Genomic DNA, 23,185 nt, shown 5'->3' with positions numbered 1-23,185 from the left:
TTTAAATAGCTCCGCTTTACCCAACTGCTTCAGTCATTAAAACTGGGGGCTCTTGCTGGGATAAATTATATTTCTAATTCCTTGATTGGTTTGGAATTGGTGAATCTTAAAGTTTACGAGTGAGAGAGGCACTTTGAATTCAGGAGTTGGTGAGGTATTTTAGAAGTGGTGAGACTGCAGGAAGGCTTTAGCAATTGCTAAGGCTTGTCTGGGAGTAAAAGAGATAACTCTGATTGGGTTAGAGAATATAACCAAAAGTAAGTTAACAGAGTTGCAGATACATTAAAATTGGGGTCACCTAGGAAATCAGATATAGTTAAAAGTAAAGCACAGCATTTACAGTTGGAAGTGAAACCTGACACCAGTGAGTCACAGCTGGAGATAGTGAGACTTCAGTTGCAAATGAAAAAGCTTGAATTAGAAGCAAATGACATAGAAATGGCTTTTAAAAGGGAATTAGAAATTGTGAAGATAGAGAAGGAGAAAGAGAAAGAGAGAGAGAATTCCAACTGAAAATGTTGGCAGTTAGAAAAGAGATGTCAGTAGATGAGAAAGGATTTATCTCTAGAGTAGAACCCAGTGGGGATATATTTAAATTTGTACAAGCTCTTCCAAAGTTTGAGGAAAAAGATATTGAAGCATTCTTTATTTCATTTGAGAAGCTAGCTAAACATGAAATGGTCACAGGAAAACTAGACATTGTTATTATAGCCTAAGTTGTTAGGTAGGGAGATTGAGGTATATGCTTCGCTATCAGTAGAAATTTTGGTGAATTTTGATGTGGTGTGAAAAGCTATTTTGGGGGCATTTGAGTTGGTTCTTGAAGCATACAGGCAGACATTTAGGAATGTGAGAAAACAGCCTGAGCAAACTTATATTAAGTTTCAAAGAGTAAAATAAAGTAATTTTGACTGGTGGATACAGGCATTAAAAATAGAGACAACCTATGCAGCTCTTAGGGAAGTAATTCTTTTGGAAGAATTTAAAAATTCAATAACTCCAGTAGTGAGAACTCATGTGGAGGAACAGAGGGTTGATTCTGTAAGACAAGCAGCAGCGATAGCTGATGATTATGGGTTAGTTCAAACAGCTAAACTTTTCTCGTAACAGTTTCAAATTGGAAAAGGACAAAAAGTGGGAAGGTGAAAGGAAAATAGGTTGTCAGGGAAGAGGAGTAGTAGCTGGAAGTTCTCAGGAATTTTTTTCTCAGAATAAGAAGGAAGGTGCTGAAGGTAGAAGTGACATTCGAAAATTGGAGATTGCAGGAAAGATCTGTAGGAGTTGTTGGGTTACAGAAAAGCTCTGGAAGTAAAAGTACTGTGGGTTCTGAGGTTCAGGCACAGGAGAAACACATGGTTTCTGTACAGGTGAAACAGGGAGAATTTGTGAAAGGTAAAGAAGTGAGAATGTGTTCACAGTTTAGTAGAGAATTCTGAGGAGCAGGTTGCAGAAATGTTTAACGATTTTATATGTGAAGGAAAAGTCTTTCCATGGGATGGAGTAGGTAAAGATGTTAAAATTTTAAGAAGCACAGGGCTAGTCAATCCTTAATGTTGCGGGGTAGTGATATTTGTTGTTCAAAGCGGGTATTGCAGGAGAAGGTAATAAGAAGGGGTTCATGGAGATGCTAAATCTATTCTGTTGTGGAAGGTAAATTCAAAGAACAAGTGGTGAAGTTATAGTTGGAGTGGTGGAAAAATTGCCCATTGCAGGGGTTCAATTTGTTCTGGGTAAGGATTGCAAATGTGGATGATGCCTATGGTAGTTGAGGAGCCTGTAGAAGTGCTTTCAACAGAGGTGTTACAGGAGGAACACCCTGGATTGTTTCCTGATTATGTTATAATGAGATCAAAGGTCATCAGGAAGAACAAGACAAACAAGATAAGTAGGCAGTTCAAAGGCAAGAAGGTGTTGAAATCCATTAGCTGGCACTGTATTTGATAACATTGTTCAGGAACAAGGAATGCAGGACAGTTCGGTTGAAATGTTTAACTCAAAGAGGTTAGTGGAGTTATAGAAAAATGATATGTAGTTAAAACAGTTATATCAGAAAGTCTATTCAGAAACTAAAGCAAAATGTATTCCAGTATGTTATTATCTTCGAGGGAATATATTAATGAGAAAGTGGCAGTCGGATCATGTCTCAGCAAATGAAAGCTGGAGGGAGGTGCATCAGATTGTTATCCCATTAGGTTATAGAAATGAGATTCTGATGATTGCTCATGAAATTTCAATGGGGAGACATTTAGGAATTAGGAAAACACAGGAAAAGATACAGAGGTTTTTTTTTGGCCAGGATTGCATAGGGATGTAGTCAAATTCTGAAGAACCTATTATACATATCAAATAACAGGAAAAGCATAAGCAGTGGTTAAGCCAGTGCCTTTAATCCCAATACCAGCACTTGAAGAATCTTTTACCAGGGTCATGATTGATTGTGTAGGACCCCTCCCTAAGGCTAAAAGTGGAAATCAGTATTTATTGATAATAATGGATGTGTTTATGGGGTTTCCTGAAGCGATACCTTTAATAAGTATTACAACTAAGAAGATTGTGGAGGAGTTAATTAAATTTCTTTTACAAGATATGGTTTACCTAAAGAAATACAATCAGATCAGAGGTCAAATTTCATGTCACAGCTGTTTAAGGAAGTAATAAATAGTTTGGGGATAAAACAGTTTAAGTCAACATCTTATCATCTGGAGTCACAAGGAGTTTTGGAAAAATGACATCAAACTTTAAAAAATATAATAAGAGCATATTGTCAGAATTATGCACAGGATTGGGATACAGGAATTCAATTTTTTATTATTTGCTACTAGAGATATTCCTAATGCATCGAGTGGTTTTAGCCCATTTGAACTAGTTTATGGTCATGATGTAAGGGGACCACTGAAATTGATTCATGAGAAATTGGTGGGTCAAAATTCAAAAACTACTCTCCTGGATTATGTATCAAATTTCAAGGAAAGATTGAACAGAGCATGTGAGCTGGCAAGGGAAAATTTAAAGATATCACAGCAGGTGATGAAAGTGAAAACAGATAAGAAGGCTAAAATTCACGGTTTTGTTTCTGGGGAGAAAGTACAAGTTTTGTTACCAGTTCTAGAGGATTCATTAAATACAAGATTTAATGGGCCTTACAGGATTGAAAAGAAATTGAATGAAGTAAATTATTTAATAAATATTCCAGATAGAAGAAAGAAGCAGAGGGTGTGTCATGTAAAGATACTTTAAAAAGTACTGTGACAAGGAAGAGGAACAAAAATAGGTATTAGTGATGGTGGATGATGAGAAAAATGTAGAAGTGCAGGACTCTGAAATTGATTTTCCTCTAATCAAATTAGATGATGAGGGGGTGCTTGAAAATTTAAATGAAATATTGAGTTACCTTCCATGGAAGTGTCAACGTGATTTTGAAAAGCTATTGTAGTCACATAAACTATTTATGGAAATAAGTTGGGAAAGACACATTTAGCTTTACATGATGTGTATATAGGAATATCATCTTCAGTAAGGCAATAACCTTATAGATTAAATCTGGCAAAGTTATCACAAGTACAAAAAGAAATTGATTTCATGCTGTCTTAGGACAAGACTGAGCCTAATGTTTCCAAATTTGAAGGGGAAGGTGGAGAATAGTGAAGAAAATGAAAAGGCTGTGCATGACTTGCATAGTCGTGAGAAACAATTTACTGTTGGAGACGCAGTGTGTGTGAAGTATTTCAGTGGAGGATCGAAGTAGTTGCCGGGTAAAATAAGTTCAGTGACTGGACCATTATCATACCACGTGGAAGTGGAAGGCCGGATCACCCATAAGCATGTTTACCATTTAAGAAAAAGAGAGGGACCACAACAAGATACGGTTCCACCTGTAACCATTACTGAACCAGAATTTCCTGTTGAAGATGCTCAACCAAGGACTGACATGCCTGATTTCTCTATCAGAGTGGAAGACACTGAACTGCAAGTACCCACCGAGGTACCTGTTGTTCATGCAGTTCCAGAGTGTGTGGTTCTTGAATAAGAATCTGAAGCCACGGAGCTGCGACATTTCACATGAATCAGGAAGCCACCTGAAAGACTGAACTTGTAAATCTCATGACTTGTGTAAATATTATAATGTCATGAGATAAATATAGATGTGCAGCAAAGTTAAAGGGGAAGGAATGTAGTAATTATGGTTTTGTTAAATGTTGGACTGTACCTTTAATAATAGTTCTGTGATGTAAGATCACATGATCTGTGTAAACCAATGTGTTAGCAGCGCGGGCTACCTCCTCAGTCAGTTTATAGATAGAGATGGAGTTGAAAGCACATGTGTAGTTGCTGCTGGCTGTTTGGAAATAAACCTAATGTTGCCACTTAGAAAGTTGTCTGCAGGTCAACTCTATTACAAGTAGGTGGCTAAGTGACTCACTGTAACTGGGCCTTGTTTAACCCTGACTCGCAGTAACTGGGCCTGGTTTAATTCTGATTCGCAGTACCTGGCCTGGTTTAACCCTGACTTCTTTAATCTTCTTGTTTTTCAATCTCATCCAATGAAATGAAATGAATGAAATTTGTTGACAGTGAATGCTTTTACTTTTTTTTTGAATGACAACAACATATCGAATCATCAGTAAAATTCTAATTGGGATTGTTCCATTGTCAAGAATGTTTTAATTCTTGGTGTTGAAGTTAAACAGTAACTATGATTGTCTGGTTGTTTTACTCAACTGTAACCACAGTAACCTTGGAGAGGTTACCAGAGGGAAGAGTTTCCACAGCTGAGGAAGTCTTCAGTGTCCTGTGTGAAATGAGCTGTGTTTGAAGTCCCGGAGCAGCTTGTGTTAATGTAAAGTCCTGCGATCAGTGCACTGTCATCCCCTGATGTCTGACAATCACTCAGCTCCCCTATTACAGTACCAGAAAGCTGCAGCCTCTAGGAACTGGCAGGGTAGCCATACAAGGAAGTGCAAGGCCCCCACACACCCCCATCCTATTCCCCCATAAGTAAACTATTTTTAGTCATTAAAGTAAACATTCGGGGGCCCTTCTTCCTCTGTGACAGGTCAACATCCCCTGCTAAAAGCCTTTAAAGAGGAGCTCACAAATACAGGAAATCACACTCAGGGTTTTAACTTGGGAATTAACAACAAACCGTCCTGCAAAATTAACCATACTGTACCCTCAATAAGTTATTTTTTGGATTAATATTAATTGCACCTCAAATGATAAAAAGTAAATTAGTGATATTAGCATTGACAATGATGTTAAAGGCACTACCATATTTTACAGATAAGGTCTTTCAGTCTAGATTTCAATGGCCATTTAATCGCTACATTGCAAAGTATTGAGTGATGTTTGGAATGACACTGTTCTTGCAACATAGTGATCCACCCTATACTGACTGCATAACAGTACAGCCTGTGGTTACAGTGTGAAGTTAAAGTCCATCGTTATAGATTGTTTGTACAGTCTATAGGTAGTCAGTGGGTATGGTTTTTTAAATTCATTCACATGATGTGGGCTTCGCTGGCTAGGCCAGCATTTATTGCCCATCCCTAGTTGCCCTTCAGAAGGTGATGGTGAGCTGCCTCCTTGAACCACTGCAGTCCATTTGGTGTAGGCACACTCACAGTGCTGTTAGGGAGGGAGTTCCAGGATTTTGACCCAGTGACAATGAAGCAACAGCGATATATTTCCAAATCTGGATGGTGAGTGACTTGGAGGGGAACTTCCAGATGGTGGTGTTCCCATTTATCTGCTGCCCTTGTTCTTCTAGATGGTACCGGCCGTGGGTTTGGAAGGTCCTGTATAAGGAGCCTTGGTGAATTCCTGCACTACATCTTGTAGATGGTACACACTGCTGCTACTGTGCGTCGGTGGTGGAGGGACTGAATGTTTGTGAATGTTGTGCCAGTCAAGCAGGTTTGTCCTGGATGGTTTTGAGCTTTCTGAGTATTGTGGGAGTTGCACTCATCCAGGCAAGTGGGGAGTATTCCATCACACTCCTGACTTGTGCCTTGTAGATGGTGGACAGGCTTTGGGGAGTCAGGAGGTGAGTTACTTGCTGCAGGATTCCTAGCTTCTGACCTACTTTTTTAGTCACAGTGTTTATATGGCTAGTCCAGTACAGTTTCTGGTCAATGGTAACCCCCCTGGATGGTGCTAGTGGGGGATTCAGTGATGGTAATGTCATTGAAAGTCAAGAGCTGATGGTTGGATTCTCTCCTGTTGGAGATGGTCATTGCCTGGCACTTGTGTATGATGAATGTTACTTATCACTTGTCAGCCTAAGCCTGGATATTGTCCGGGTCTTGCTGTATTTGGACATGGACTGCTTCAATATCTGAGGAGTTGCAAATGGTGCTAAACATTGTGGATTAACAGCGAACATCCCCACTTCTGACCTTATGATAGAAGGAAGGTCATTGATGAAGCAGCTGAAGATGGTTGGGCCGAGGACACTACCCTGAGGAACTCCTGCAGTGATGTCCTGGAACTGAGATGACTGACCTCCAACCACCACAACCATCTTCCTTTGTGCTAGGTATGACTCCAACCAATGGAGACCTTTCTCCCTGATTCCCATTGACTCCAGTTTTGCGAGGGTTCCTTGATGCCACACTCGGTCAAATGCAGCCTTGATGTCAAGGGCAGTCATTCTCACCTCACCTTGTGAGTTCAGCTCTTTTGTCCATGCCTGAGCCAAGGCTGTAATGAGGTTAGGAACTGAATGTCCCTGGCAGAACCCAAACTGGGCATCAGTGAGCAGGTTATTGCTAAGCAAGTGCCACTTGAGAGCACTGTTGATGACCCCTTTCATTACTTTATTGATGATTGAGAATAGACTGATGGGACGGTAATTGGCCAGGTTGGATATGTCGTGTATTTTGTGTACAGGACATACCTGGGCAATTTTCCACGTAGCTGGATAGAAACAGGGAGCGATGGCATAGTGGTATTGTCTCTGGACTAGTAATCCAGAGACCTAGGGCAATGCTCAGGGGACCTCGGTTTGAATCCCACCATGACAGATCTGGGATTTTGAATTGAATAAAAACCAGGAATTAAAAGCCTAATGATGACCATGAAACCATTGTTGATTGGTGTGAAAACCCATCTGGTTCACAAATGTCCTTTAGGGAAGGAAATCTGCCGTCCTTACCTGGTGCCCCTACAGCAATATGATTCACTTTTAAATGCCCTCTAAACAAGGGCAATTAGGGATGGGAAATAAATACTGGCCTAGCCAGTGATGCCTACATCCCATGAATGAGTTAAAAAAATGCCTATGTTGTAGCTGTACTGGAACAGCTTTGTTAAGGGTGCGGCAAGTTCTGGAGCACAAATCTTCAGTACTATTGTCGGAATGTTGTCAGGGCCCAAAGCCTGTGCAGTATCCATTTCTTGAGCCATTTCTTGATATCACATGGAGCGAATCAAATTGACTGAAGATCTACGATGCAGAGGAGGTCGAGATGGATCATCCATTCGGCACTTCTGGCTGAAGATTGTAACAATGCTTCAGCCATATATACAGTCCATAGGTGCAGTTTGAGGATATAGCCTGAGGGCACCACCTGTGGATGCAGAATGTGGATAAAGTCTGTGGGAGCCATGGTGCAAATATTTAGTTTATTGTTCGTGTTAATGTTTTAGAAATAGTGTTTAGTTCTGAAGTTGCAAGATAAGGTAATTAAAATGCTGGGCCTTAGAGATTGCCTGAGCTCCTAAAGAAATGGCAGTTCAAAAGGTGACCCATGTTTGTTTAATAAAGTCAGAATAGAGACCGAGCCATAAAGCAGCAGGTGGGCTTACTTAACTAAAGAACTGGAGCATGATGTCTACAAATCTTGCAAGATCAAGGGCTGTTCAGAGAGATGGTACAGCTAAATTACTTTAAAACATTCAGGAACATGTAAAACCCATTTACTTAATCAGAATAAAGAAGAAATTGTAAATGAGGGATAATTAATCAAAACCAGGACAAGCGTGCAGGACCTCAGTCTAACAGCCAATCTCCCGCAAGAAGAACCATGTGACTTCCCACCAGTTCTATGGCATTCCCCTCAAAGCGGGTGATGGGTCTAAAGTTGGGTTGCCCTTTTGAGTTGCTTGCCTTTGTTTTGAGGACAGCCCAAAGTAGGCTCAGCATTATGGACGGAGCTTAGGAAGGTTCTCTGCTTTCTATTTATCCGGTGCTTTACCTGGGAGAGTTAGCTGCAGTTTGAACCTTGTGTGGTTTGCAGCTCACTAAGAGAACTAAATGACAGTTGGATAGACCTGCACTCTCAGCAGAGTTAAAAATTAATGTCATAATTGATAGTGCGGAAAGCAGCTGAGACTTAATCTCAGTTTGAATTTTGTGAGGGAACAGAAGCTTGAAGATTATCTGTCTGGTTTTAAACTAGTGGGAGAATCCATAGTGGTCCTCACAGAGTCTTGTGCCAAAGAAAGCAACCAACAAATTAGATTGGAAGAATTGAAAAGTATCCAGGACAAGGGACTGAGGCCTCCACAGTCAAGAGAAGGTAAATGAGGGTTTTACCTCTGAGGATAGCTGGATCTGAGGAGAATTTGCCAGAGAACTGTAGGTTGTTTATAGGTGGTCTCTACAGAAGTAAATAACTTTAAGATTGACGTCTCTTATAAGAAAATTCTAGGGGGAAGTAAGGAATAAACCTGAGTGCGAAATATATGTAGTTATAAACCATATTTTTAGGTTTAAAGTGGTTGTTTTGTTTCATTCTTTTGCATACAATAGGGTCCATGTTCACACTGATCAAGGAAATGGCTGGGCTGATGGAAACTATCAGACCTTGATAGCTGCTAAACAGAGTGATTGTCTTATCTGGAATCAGCCATTCAGGTTATATTCACCCTGTCCTCCGTTGTCTCTGGAGTTGCAGTCTATGCCTCTGTGGAGCTTAAAGTCCTGACTGTTATATAGGATCTGCTGCAGATTCCAGTGAAACTGCAATTGACTCTTGCCAGTCCCTGCAAGGACAAGGAAGTTTTCAAGATCTGGACCCCATGAAGCCATTGGCTGCCCTTTCAGCCTTCACTGGGAAGGTGCTCATCCTCACCTTGTTCCCCAATATTCTGCTCCCTCGCACTTTGTGAATCCCCAATCTCTGAGCTGGTGCCTGGGAGTGAAGGAGCAGGTGCTGCATGCAGTGAGTTTGAAGGGGCAGAGGAAGATGGGGCAGAACTGCACAGCTTCATGAGGGAGGTGTCCCGGGCATCCTCCTCTTCTTCACCATCATCATCACCATCCCTCTCATTGTGTATGTGACATGGAGAAATATTCCCACTGCTTCTCCTCCTCACCTTCCTCCAGTGTGTCCCTATTGTTCTTTATGGTCTACAGGAGAGGAGGGCAGAATCTAAGATGATCCCTCATGGGATTAAGGAGACAGTGAAGTGGCTGGAGGGTTCTGTCTGTGTGGTTCCTTACTGTGCTGCCAGGACAAGCGTGCAGGACCTCAGTCTAACAGCCAATCTCCCGCAAGAAGAACCATGTGACTTCCCACCAGTTCTATGGCATTCCCCTCAAAGCGGGTGATGGGTCTAAAGTTGGGTTGCCCTTTTGAGTTGCTTGCCTTTGGCAGGCAAGATGTGCCAACGTCTGACAAGAAGTAAATGAAGGTGTTCATTTGAGTTGATTGTGTGCCAATGACTTAGGAGGGATGAGTCATAAGATCATTAGAAATAGGAGCACGAGTAGACCATTCAGCCCATCAAGCCTGCTCCACCATTCACTAAGATCATGGCTGATCTGTTTGTGGCCTTAACTCCACTTTCCTGCCGACCCCCCCCCCCCCCATAACCTTTAAATCTCTTGTCAATAAAAAATCTGTCTAACTCAGCCTTGAATATATTCAATGACCCATCCTCCACTGCTCTCTGGGACGAGAATTCCAAAGATTAACAACCCTCTGAGAGAAGAAATTTTTCCTTTTCACTGTCTTAAATGGGAGATCTCTAATTCTGAAACTGTGCTCCCTAGTTCTAGATTCCCCACGAGGGGAAACATCCTCCCAGTATCCAACCTGCCAAGCAACTTATATCTTTCAATAAGATTGCCTCTCATTCTTCTAAACCGGATTGAGTATATGCCCAACCTGCTCAACATCCCCCCAAAAGACAATCTCTTTATCCAAGGAATCAGCCTAGTGAATCTTCTCTGAATTGCTTCCAATGCAAATTAGGAGATAAGAACTGTACACATGACTCCAGGTCTTACCAATGCCCTGTACAGCTGTAGTAAGACTTCCCTACTTTTATACACCATTCCCCTTGCACTAAAGGCCAACACTCCATTTGCCTTCTAATTACATGCTGTACCTGAATGCTAACTTATTGTCATTCATGTACAAGGACACCCAGATCCCTCTCTACTGCAGCACTCCGCAGTCTCTCTCAATTTAAATAATATTCTGCTTTTCTATTCTTCCTGCCAAAGTGGACAAACTCATATTTTCCCACATTATACTCCATTTGCCAAATTTTGCCTACTCACTTAACTTGTCTATATCTCTTTATACCCTCCTCACAACTATCTTTATATTGTCAGTAAAATTAGCTATAATACACTCGGTCCCTTCATCCAAGTCATCAATGTAGATTTTAACTAGTTGAGGCCCCAGCACTGATCCATGCAGCCCTCCACTAGTTATAGTTTGCCAACCTGAAAATGACCCATTTATTCCTGTTAGAGAGGCAACCCTCCATCCATGCTAATATATCACCCCCACCACTATGATCTCTCAACTTATGCAGTAACCTTTAAGTGGCACCTTGTCAAATGCCTTTTAGAAATCCAGATACACTGCATCTACTGGTTCCTCTTTATCAGCCCTGATTGTTAAATATTCAAAGAGTTCTAACAAATTTGCCAAACACAATTTTCCTTTCACAAAACTGTTGACTCTGCCTGATTGTATTGTGATTTTTTAAGTCCCCTGCTACTACCACCCTAATATTGGACTCTAGCATTTTCCCAATGAAAGACATTAGACTAATTGGCCTATAGTCTCTTGCTTTCTCCCTCCTTTCTTGAAAAGTGGTGTTACATTTGCAGCTTTCAAATCCACTAGGACCTTACCAGAATCTTGGGAATTTTGGAAGATTACAACTAATGCACCTCTGCAGCTACTTCCTTTAAAACCCTAGGATATAGGTCATTGGCTCTAGGAGACTTGCTAGCCTTTAGTTTCATTAATTTCCCCAGTACTTTTTCTATAATGATTTTGTTTGTTTTAAGTTCCTCTCTCCCTTTTACCCCTGATTTTCTACTATTCTTGAGGTGTGTTTTGTGTCTTTGACTGTGAAGGCAGATACAAAATACTTGCTCAAAATCTCTGCATTTCATTGTGTCCCATTTTTAATTCTCCAGAATCAACCTCTAAGGGAACAACCTCACTGTCATTATTCTTCCTTTTTATATACTTGTAGAAGCTTTTACTGTCTGTTTTTAGATTTCTTGCTAGTTTTCTCTCATTCTCCAGTTTCTCCCTCTATTTTTTTAATCATCCTTTGCTGGTTTATAAAACCTTCCCAATCTTCTGGCCTATCATTAATCATTGCAGCATTGTACACCTTTTGCTTAATTTGATACCACCCCTAACTTCCTTAGTTAGCCATGGATGGTTCATCCTTCTGGTAGTTTTTCTTTCTCTCTGTATGGAATGTATCTTTGTTTGTGAGTTATGAAATATCCCTCTAAATGTCTGCTACTGCTTATCTACCGTCTTACCATTTAACCTATTTTCCCATTCCACTGCCTTTATTTAAGTTTAAGACACTGGTTATAGATCCAAATTTTTCACCCTCAAACTGAATGTGAAATTCTATCACGTTAAGGTCACTCTTGCTTAGAGGGTCCTTTGCTAAGAGGTTATTAATTAATCATGCCTCATTAGACTATTTTAGACCTGGTAATATGTATTTACCTGGTTGGTTCCAGAATGTATTCTTCGAAGAGACTGTCCTGAATACACTGTATGAACTCATCCTCCAGGCTACCTTTGCTAATTTGAATCCATGTGAAGATTAAAATCACACACAATAATTGCAATACCTTTCTTACAAGCCCCCATTATTTCCTTTTCTGTCCTATAGGGCAGAATTTTGCCATCAGCGAGCAGGGGGCGGGGACCCCCAACGTGACCCCGCCCCATTTAAAATTTCAGGAAGGCGGGGCGCAGCAAAATCAGCTGCGGGCCCACCAACCTGTCACTGGCCACTTGAGGTCATTGACAGGATCAATTAACCAATTAAAGGACCTGCCTGTCCAACCTTAAGGTTAGTGGTCAGGCCAGGAGCCCAGGCATCAACTAGAAAAAAATGAAACCTCATCCACCGGTGGGATGAGGTTTCATGTAGGGTTTAAAAATGTTTAATAAAGTTATAGTGTAAATTATGAACATGTCCCATCTCATGTGACATTTTCACATGAGGGGGACATGTTAGGGAATTTTTTTTTTTCTATTTTTAATCTTTTTCAAAGTGGAAGTGATCTCCCTGAGGCTGCACTTTACCTCAGGGAGATGTGTGCTCTTTCGTGCACGTGCAAGAAAGACCACATTCTCGCTTTTGGGGAATCCCCGCCTGCACAGGGAGCACATAGCGCTTCCCGCCGGACATCACGCTGGGCAGGCCTTAATTGGCCCACCCAGGTAAAGTGGCGGTGCAGCCTGCTTTTCTGGTGGGGATCAGCTCCCCATCTGCCGGAGATTGGATAGGGCCCGCCCGCCCGACAGGCAGAAAATTCTGCCCATGGTGTAGTTACAGTCAAGGGGCCTATAAACCACTCCCTCCTTTCTTTTACTATTTCTTATCTTCACCCAAACTGGTCTTACATTTTGATCTTTGGAAACAAAGTCATTTATCACTATTGTGCAGATCTCATTCTTTATTAACAGAGCTACCCCACCTCTTTTCCCTTTGTTTCTGTCCATCTCAAATGTTAAATATCCTGGAATATTCAGGTCCCAGCCATGGTTACCTTGCAACAATGCCTCTGTAATGGCTATCAGATCATATTCGTTTTTAAAAATTCTTTCACAGGATGTGGGTGTCGCTGGCTAGTTTGCCCATCCGTAATCGTCCTTGAGAAAGTGGTGGTGAGCTGTCTTCTTGAACCTCTGCAGTCCATGTGGTGTAGGTACACCCACAGTGCTGTTAGGCAGGGAGTTCCTGTGTCCCCAGAGCATTAGTCTGCACCTGGTCCATGACTTTACCATTATGACACCGCCTCCCTTATTTCTATTTGTATATTTGTTACAAATGCTGCACTCATTCAGATAAAGATTCTTTAATTCTGTATTTTTACCAACTTTCCCTTCTCTTATTTACTGATACACTTTTATGTTTGTACATCCTATCCCTTCCTATCACATTCTGCTTCTAATTATCTGTATCACTACCTTGCACTATAACCTGGTCTTTTCTCTTTAACTTTCTAAATCTCCCTTCACGTGAATGACTATTTTGTTTAAATCCCACTCTATGGATTTGGCTATCCAATTCACCAGGACACTGGTTCCATCGTGGTTCAGATGAAGGCTATCTCAAAGGTATAGCTCCCTCTTTGCATAGTATGGTGCCATTGCCTTATGACTTGAAACCCATTTCTCCCACACCAATATTTAAGCCGGATATTCAACTCTCTGATTTAATTTACCATATGCCAATTTGCTCGTGATAGTAATCCAAAGATCATTGCCTTTGTGGTTCCACTTTTTAATTTAGACCCCAGCTGCTCATGTCCCCTTCAGCAGAATCTGTTCCTTAGTCCTACCTATGTCATTGGTATCCAATTAAATCCTTCCTTTCCCACTCCAAGTTCCTCTCCAGTCCCGAGGAGCTGTCCTTAACCCTGGCACTAGTCAGACAACACAGCCTTTGGGACTTGCGCCTTTGGCTGCAGAGAACCCTTTCTATCCCCCTCACTATCCTGTCCCCTACCACAACCACATTCCTTTTGGCTCCCCCCACTTTAATGATTCCCTGCACCATGGCACTGTGGTCAGTTTGGTCATCATACTGCAGCCCCTACTCTCATCCACACAAACTACAAGAACATTGAACCTGTTGGACAATTGCAGAGGATGAGAATCCTCCTTTGTTAACTTTTGGATCCCTGTATTTGCCACACTTGCTGTCACACCCACCTGACCCTGACCACAGACCAAGCCACAAGTACCTAGCCTAAGGGGTGTGATTGCCTCTGGAACAAAGTATCCTGGCAAATTCTCCCTTCCCTGATGCAACAGTGTTCAAAGCCTAGACTCCAGGTCATCAACTCGGAGCCAAAGTTCCTTGATCTGCAGACACTTACTGCAGTTGTGGTTGCCATGGATCACACTGCCAGCCGCAGATGCATCGGTCCATGACAGTATTGGTAGGAATGACCACCGCACAGTTCTTGTGGAGGTGAAGTCTCATCTTCATATTGAGGATACCCTCCATCGTGTTGTGTAGCACTACCACTGTGCTAAATGGGGTAGATTTCAAACAGATCTGGCAACACAAGATTGGGCATCCATGAGGCGTGGTGGGCCATCAGCAGCAGCAGAATTGTACTCAACCATAATCTGTAACCTTGTGGCCTGGCATATCTCCCACTCTACCTTTACCATCAACCCTGGTTCAATGAAGAGTACAGGAGGGCATGCCAGGAGCAGCACCAGGCATACCTAAAAATGAGGTGTCAACCTGGTGAAGCTACAACACAGGACTACTTGTGTGCCAAACAAAATAAGCAGCAAGTGGCAGACAAAGCTAAGCAGTTCCATAACCAACAGATCAGATCTAAGGTCTGCAGTTCTGCCACATCCAGCCGTGAATACTAGTGGGCAATTAAACAACTTACTGAAGGAGGAGGCTCCACAAGTATCCCCATACTCAATGATGGGGGAGCCCAGCACATCAGTGCAAAAGATAAGGCTGAAGCATTTGCTACAATCTTCAGCCAGATGTGCTGAGTGGATGATCCATCTCAGCCTCCTCCAGAGGTCTCCAGCATCACAGATGCCAGTCTTCGGCCAATTCAATTCACTCCACGTGATACTAAGAAATGGCTGAAGGCACTGGATACTGCAAAGGCTGTGGCCCCTGACAATATCCCTGCAATTGTACTGAAGACTTGTGCTCCAGAACTTGCAGTGCACCTTAGTCAAGCTGTTCCAGTACAGCTACAACACTGGCATCTACCCGGCTATGCAGAAAATTGCCCAGGTATGTCCTCCACACAAAAAGCAGGACAAATCCAACCCGACCAATTGCCGCTCCATAAGTCTACTGTTGATCATCAGAAAAGTAATGGAAGGGGTCATCAACAGTGCTATCAAGCAGTACTTTCTTAACAATAACCTGCTCACTGATGCCCAGTTTGGGTTCCACTAGGGCCACTCGGCTCCTGACCTCATTGCAGTCTTGGCTCAAACATGGACAAAAGAGCTGAACTCTAGAGGTGAGGTGAGAGTGACTGCCCTTGACATCAAGGCCACATTTGACCGAGTGTGGCATCAAGGAGCCCTAGTAAAATTGGAGTCAATCATGCGGGAATCAGGGGGATAACTCTCCACTGGTTGGAGTCATACTTAGCACAAAGGAAGGTGGTTGTGGTTGTTGGAGATCAGTCATCTCAGCTCCAGGATATCACTGCAGGAGTTCCTCAGGGTAGTATCCCAGGCCCAACCATCTTCAGCTGTTTCATCAATCACCTTCTTTCCTTCATAAGGTCAGAAGAGGGGATATTCGCTGATGATTGCAAATATTCAGCACCATTCGCAGCTCCTCAGATATTGAAGCAGTCTATGTCCAAATGCAGCAAGACCTGGACAATAGCCAGGCTTGGGCTGACAAGTGACATTCGCACGACACAAGTGCCAGGCAATGACCATGTCCAACAAGAGAGAATCTAACCAAGTTCCCTTGACATTCAATGGTATTACCATTGCTGAATCCCCCACTAACAACATCCTGGGGGTTATCATTGACCAGAAACTGAACTGGACTAGCCATATCAATACTGTGGCTACAAAAGCAAGTTAGAGACTAGGAATCCTGCAGCGAGGTTCTCACCTCCTGACTCCCCAAAGCCTGTCCACAATCTACAAGGCACAACTCAGGGGTGTGATGGAATACTCTCCACTTGCCTGGATGAGTACAGCACCCACAACACTCAAGAAGCTTGACACCAACCATGACAAAGCAGCCCGCTTGATTGGCACACCACCATTCGCTCCCTCCACCATCGATGCAAGGTAGCAGTAGTGTGTAGCATCTACAAGATGCACTGCAGGAACTCACCAAAATTCCTTAGACAGCACCTTCCAAACCCACGACCACTATCATCTAGGAGGACAAGAGTAACAGATACATGTGAACACCACCACCTGGAAGTTCCCCTCCAAACCACTCAGCATCTTGTCTTGGAAATATATCGCCATTCCTTCACCGTAACTGGGTCAAAATCCTGGAACTCCCTCCCTAACAGCACTGTGGGTATACCTACACCATATGGACTGCAATGGTTCAAGAAGGTAGCTCATCACCACCTTCTTAAGGGCAATTAGGGATGGGCAATAAATGCTGGCCTGTCCAGAGAAGCCCACATCCCTTGAATAAATAAAAGAAGGCACTAGTAGCCATCAGATCCCACATACTACAGCTGCAACACATCACCTGCCCAGCCTTCTTTATTGTGTTTTATCTTACAAACACCGTTTCAAGTTTAGAACATCATTCAACAATTATCTGTAGTTATATTATGGAGTTTAACTGGTGATGCTATAAATTTAATATAATACTTATGTTTCCCCAGTTACGGTTTAAACTGCTGCCCTTGTTTACAGGGGTAAAAAAACTTAAAACCCACTAATCACCGACCTGCAGATCTACTTAGTGCCTCTGTCCTTCAGCTCTGGGATCTCACTGTCTCTGGCTTCCTCTCTTGGACCTTTCCTGTTTCGTGAAGGGTAAAACAGCATCTCCTCCCTCACTGCACTAAATTCCCTCTCTTACCAAATTCCTGGATTTAAGCACTCAATCTCCACTGTCACCTCATGCGACTTACTTTATGCATGTGCTAGTATTTATACTAGCTGTGATTCCAGTGAGCTGGGCCAGCTGTCTGAAACTGATTACCTGACTAACTAACCGTGGCTGCCTTTAGCAGGGATGTTGTTTAACATTGACTAAGAATGAAAAAATCCCTGCAATATACTGGTACAGTTAGGCTAAATGCCAAATGCAAACTTGACTAGATTTTAGAAGGAGGTCAACCTTTAAAACTACTTCACTTACTAAAGTCCCAGATTTAAGCACTCGGTCTTTTTTTTTATTAATTCACGGAATATGGGTGTCGCTGGCTAGGCCAGCATTTATTGCTCATCCCTAGTTGCCCTTGAGGTGGTGATGTTGAGCTGCCTCCTTGAACTGCTGCAGTCTATGCAGTGTAGGTACACCTACAGTACTGTTAGAGAGGGAGTTCCAGGATTTTGACCCAGCGACAATGAAGGAACTGTGATATATTTCCAAGTCAGGAAGGTGAATGACTTGGAGAGGAACTTCTTGGTAGTGGTTTTCCCATCTATCTGCTGCCCTTGTCCTCCTAGATGGTAGTGATGTTGGTTTGGAAGGTGCTGTCTAAGGAGCCTTGGTGAATTCCTGCAGTGCATCTTGTTGATGGTACACACTGCTGCTACTGTGCGTCGGTGGTGGAGGGAGTGAATGTTTGTGGATGGGGTGCCAATCAAGCGGGCTGCTTTGTCCTAGATGGTGTCGAGCTTCTTGAGTGTTGTAGGAGCTGTACTCATCCAGGCAAGTGGGGAATATTCCATCACACTCCTGACTTGTGCCTTGTAGGTGGTGGACAGGCTTTGGGGAGTCAGGAGGTGGGTTACTTGTCACACTATTCCTAGCCTCTGACCTTCTTTTGTAGCCACAGTATTGATGTGGCTAGTCAAGTTCAGTTTCTGGTCAACAGTAATGCCCAGGTTGGTGATAGTCTGGGATTCAGCAATGGTAATGCCATTGAATGTCAAGGGGCAATGGTTAGATTCTCTCTGGTTGGAGATGGTCATTGCCTGACACTTGGGTGGCATGGATGTTACTTGCCACTTATCAGCCCAAGCCTGGATGTTATCCAGGTCTTGCTGCATTTGGACATGGACTGCTTCAGTATCTGAGGAGTCACAAATGGTGCTGAACATTGTGCAATCATCAGCGAACATCCCCACTTCTGACCTTAGAATGGAAGGAAGGCCACTGAAAAAGCAGCTGAAGATGATTGGACCTAGGACATTATCCTGAGGAGCTTCTGCAGTGATGTCCTCTGCCACCTGTGTGCAACTTACTGAGAGGTTGTTCAAATTGGAGGAAGCAGGTTTGAGTCAAACGTATTTCTGTTAAATGTATGCATTTAAGCAATTGGTGTGGGGAGCTGGGGAATCTATCTGCCATACAGTTATAGTGCCATGGGCGGGTACTGCCACAGTACCATAGTGGCATGGTGCCATACTACTGTAGAGGTATTGAACCATGGAGCAGGCTATCACTGTTCTTCTGGGTGTGTGAAGGGCTTGGTGCTCTGTGCCAATCTTGGGGGTGAGGAGTTGGAAGGTCAGGACCAGTCCTGGATGTGAGAGGTTGTCAGTGACAACCCTGGGGGTGAATGTAGTGCCACCTCCTTCCAGGTGTTAGAGGTTACGTTCCTGGTATGTCCAGTGACCCCACATCCAGCGGATATATTTTCATCTCCAGTAGTCTAGCAGAGTGGATCACACCCCTTGACCCCCACCCCTATTACAGAATCTACCTGATTTTTCATTCTATAGGTCTCATATCCTACAAAGAGTGGATAATTCACATATCCAGATAGCTGTGCAACAGGATGCAATATTTTTGCCCATGTAGATTCCTGTCCAATACTCTTTAGGTTCCTTCAGCTTACTGCAGTGACTGGTACTGTACACAGAGCTCTAGTTGCAAACTAACTAGTCTTTTATACGGTTCTAGCATAACCTCCCTGCTCTTAGCATGGAATAGAATCATAGGCCAGAATTTTCCCCTGAGCTGGGTACCTCCACAGCGGGGCCAGCGAGCCATTTAATTTCCATTCACATCAGCGGGACATAAGAACATAAGAAATAAGAGCAGGAGTGGCCATTCGGCCCCTCAAGCCTACCCTGCCATTCAATAAGATCATGGCTGCTCTGCCCCAGGCCTCAACTGCTCTTTCATGCCAGCGCCTCATAGCCCTCAACTCCCCGATATTTCAACAATCTACCTTTCTCCTCTTTAAATAATTTCAGTGATCTAACTTCCACAACTCATTGGGGTAGAAAATTCCAGATGTTCACTACCCTCTGAGAGAAGAAATCCCTTCACATCTCAGTTTTAAATAACTGTCCCCCACTAGTGGAAACATCTTCTCAACATCTACCAGGAACCATCCCAGGAATCGGCCTAATGAATCTCTTTTGGATTACCGATGTCAGTATATCCTTTTTTAAATATGGGGACCAAAGCTGTACACAGTAACTCCAGGTGCAGCCTCACCAACACCCTGTACAGTTGTAACAAGATTTCCCTATTTTTAAACTCCAAACCCCAGCTACACAGGCCAAAATTCCACTTGCCTTCTTAATTACTTGCTGCACCTACATGCTAACTTCTTGTGTTTTATGCACAAGAACACCCAGATCCCTCTGTGCTGCACTTTTTTGGAGTCTCTCTGGAAGATCCAACCAGCCAGCCAGACAATTATTACAGCACAGAAGAAGGCCATCTGGCCCATTGTGTCTGTCTGCTCTTATACTCTAGGTCTTGGCCAATAAAGGCAAGTATCCCATATGCTATCATATCCACCTGTCCTGCTACCTTCAAAGTGCTGTGGATATGCACTTCGAGGACCTGCTGTTCGCCTAGACTTTTCAGAATCCTACAATTTATTGTTTGCTCCCTTGCCCTGTTTGTCCTCCCCAAATGTATTACCTCACACTTTTCTGGACAGAATTCCATTTGCTACATTTCTGTCCATCTGACCTGTCCATCGATATCTTGCTGCAGTCTATAGGAGTCCTCTTGAAGAAAGTGCTGGTGATCTCCTTGATAGAGTGGTTGCCTGTGAGACACCATACAAGTCCCCAACTGAACCCATGGTGGGTTTAACTTTCAGCGTGACTGACATTGGGATACCACATAGCCCCTTGGGCGCAGGTCAACCTGTATTGAGGTTCATAGGTCGTTAATTGTCTTGTGAGGGAGGCAGAGTTGCCTCTAGCACGGCCTCTTAGCCATTAATAGGTAGGTCATCCTAGTGTGGTAGACCCTTGGGTGCACTGAATGCCATCATCTGTGTCTCTCCTGATGCCTGGCCATTTGGTCTTGGGCTACCTGCTGCGGCTGCTGCTGGGTGGCCTGTTGTTCTGCCTCTGCCACAGCCTCATTGCGGACACTTTCAAATGTAACTGGGCTCAACATTACTGGCTGTATTATTCCCATTGGGAATCCCTGCAAACTGATGACACATTGGTACGCTGCCACTTCAAGAAGTGGATCTCTGATCTTCCAGTCGGTGTGGTCACTTTAAGGGCCTGGCCCTCTGATCGACAAAGGACAACTTCATGTGAGATACTCCCCAACAACCCCCTCAGGTCAGCCTGTTAGACCTCCAACTTATTCAGCCTGGGTACAAGCTCAGTGATGGAGTCCTTCAATGTAGGTCAGATAAAAGCAGTCATGGGAGATCCACGAGGTTTAAATTAAATTACAAAGGCAACACTCTTTTGCAGTGGAATTGTTTTTAAATTGGTTTTGACAGGCTCATTAATGAACCTAATTACATTCCCCCTCCCCAGTGGGCGAATTGCACACATTGGGGTCCTTCCTGCCTCCAACGTGATCACGGGAGGATTTCCTGCTGCCGGGAAGCTGAGGTGCAGTCTCCTGCCTGATTTTGTGGCCCATCTGGCTGCTACAGTAAGGCAGTTTAAATTCCGCCTCGCCACTCAGCTTGGTCAAATCAGCCTTCCCCCAGTCTAAAACTGACACTCTTGGTCTATCTGTATCCTTTAGTAAATCTAACTGAATTATGATCAATTGCGCTAAAATGCTTTCCCACTGATACCCCTTCCATCTGTCCAGATTCCTTCCCAAAAATTAAATCCAGAACTGCCCCTGCTCGTGTTTTGTTGTTGGATTTCATGTGATCTAATTGAGCTTTTTTTAAGGTGATGAAGGATAGACTGGGGGGCAACCATTATTTCCTCTGAAAGAATCTAGAACAAGCAGGCATTACCTCCTACTTGGAGCTGGACTATTCAGGGTTGAGGTCAGGAAACACTTGCTCACTCAAAGATTGGTGGAAGTCTGGAAACCGTGCTCTCTCCCAAAAAGCTAGATCAAGTGAACATTTCAGGGCCAGGTTTTGTTAGACAAGGGTGTGAATGGATAACCGAGGTGGGTAATTGGAGTTGAAATGCTGATCAACCATGACCTTAGTGAATGGTGGTTTTTTTTTATTCTTTCATGGGATGTGGGTGTCGCTGGTGATTGCCCATCCCTAATTGCCCTTGAACTGAGTAGCTTTCTAAATCATTTCAGAGGGCATTTAAGAGTCAATTACATTGCTGTGGGTCTGAAGTCACATGTAGGCCAGACCAGGAAGGATGGCAGATTTCCTTCCCTAAAGGACGTTAGTGAACCAGATGGGTTTTTATGACAATTGATACATACTCTAGTAACTGCAACTTAAATGAATGTAGTAACTGTAACTTTAAGGAATATGGTGAGTGTAGCTTTAAGGAATGTAGTGACTATAGTTTAAGACTTATTGTACTGTGTAGTATCACGTGACAGTGGGAACGAATCAGTCCAAAGCACAGGGAACCTTAGGGGTGGAATTTGTTTCTAGTTGTGGTTCTTGATGAAGCATGTAACTGCTGCTGAAGCCCTGTAAATAAAGTTTACTGTTTCTTCAGAGAAACCTGTGTAGAAAATCAAGCGACGAGGTTAAATTGGTTCCGGTGCTGTCCCTCGCCCAGTGAATGTGAGTATCTTGCTTTAAACAGAAGAGAGGGAAAATATACTCAGCTGGTATGTCACTTTTTGGCAGGATCGGTCCCTTTGACTCATCCACAGAGGATAGGAGTCAATATATAGAACGCCTCGGTTTCTTTTTCCAAGCAAACAAAATAACGGTGGAGGGAAAAAGGAAAGCAATTTTCCTAAGTGTCTGTGGGAGTAAAACGTATAATTTAATCTGTAGTTTGATGGCCCCGAACCCTGCAGATTTGAAGACCTTCAGCAAATTGGTCGACCTTGTAAAGGGCCATTTTCAATCTAAACCCTCTGTAATCGTGCAGAGGTTCAAATTTAATTATTTAATTCAAGCGTAAGAGCCCCAGGGGAGACCATAGCAACATACGTAGTGAAGTTAAAACAGGAAACTGAACATTGTGGCTTTGGGGAGACCCAAAACGATATGTTAAGGGGTTGTTTGGTCTGTGGTTTGCACAATGATGCCATTTAACGATGGTTGTTCGCTGACGTAAATATCGATTTTAAAAGAGCATTGGATATAGCGCTTGCGATGGAAAGTGCCTAGCGGGATTCGCAGGCCTTACAGGGTGTACAAAATGGCGCCATTTTCTAGTTGGGGTGGGAACAGTTCGCCGGCCGTGGCGCAATAGCCAAGGAGTCAGTCACAATGCGGGAGGTGGTCCCTGATACCCGAAAATTTTAAAAATATACAGGACACAGCTCAGCAGCAAATCTGAAAATAAATTGTTACCGATGTGGGAGTAACCATTTCCCTGAAACTTGCAGATTTAAAGAGGTGGAGTGTCATCATTGTCATAAAAGGGGCACGTAGTGAAACAATGTAAAGCAGGATTGAGAAGGACTCCCAGGCAGCAAACTAAACGGATCAAAGTACATAATGTGGAAGAACAAGTGATTCCGATGTTTATTCTCTATTTAATGTGAAAGTAGGGAAAACAGATCCAATCACTGTTACTCTGCAGCTCAATGGAAAACCTTTGATTATGGAAGTGGAGACCGGTGCATGAACCACTGTAGTGGGGAAGCACACATTCAAATATTTAAACAAGAGTCCTCAACAATTAGAAATGGAGCAGACTTCAGCCAAATTGAAAACGTATACTGGTAAAGTCATACAAGT

This window comes from Carcharodon carcharias, chromosome 14 (assembly GCF_017639515.1).
Source record: "Carcharodon carcharias isolate sCarCar2 chromosome 14, sCarCar2.pri, whole genome shotgun sequence".
Classification (NCBI taxonomy): Eukaryota; Metazoa; Chordata; class Chondrichthyes; order Lamniformes; family Lamnidae; genus Carcharodon; species Carcharodon carcharias.
The sequence above is the reverse complement of the archived record's forward strand: the minus strand, read 5'-3'. Positions refer to the sequence as shown.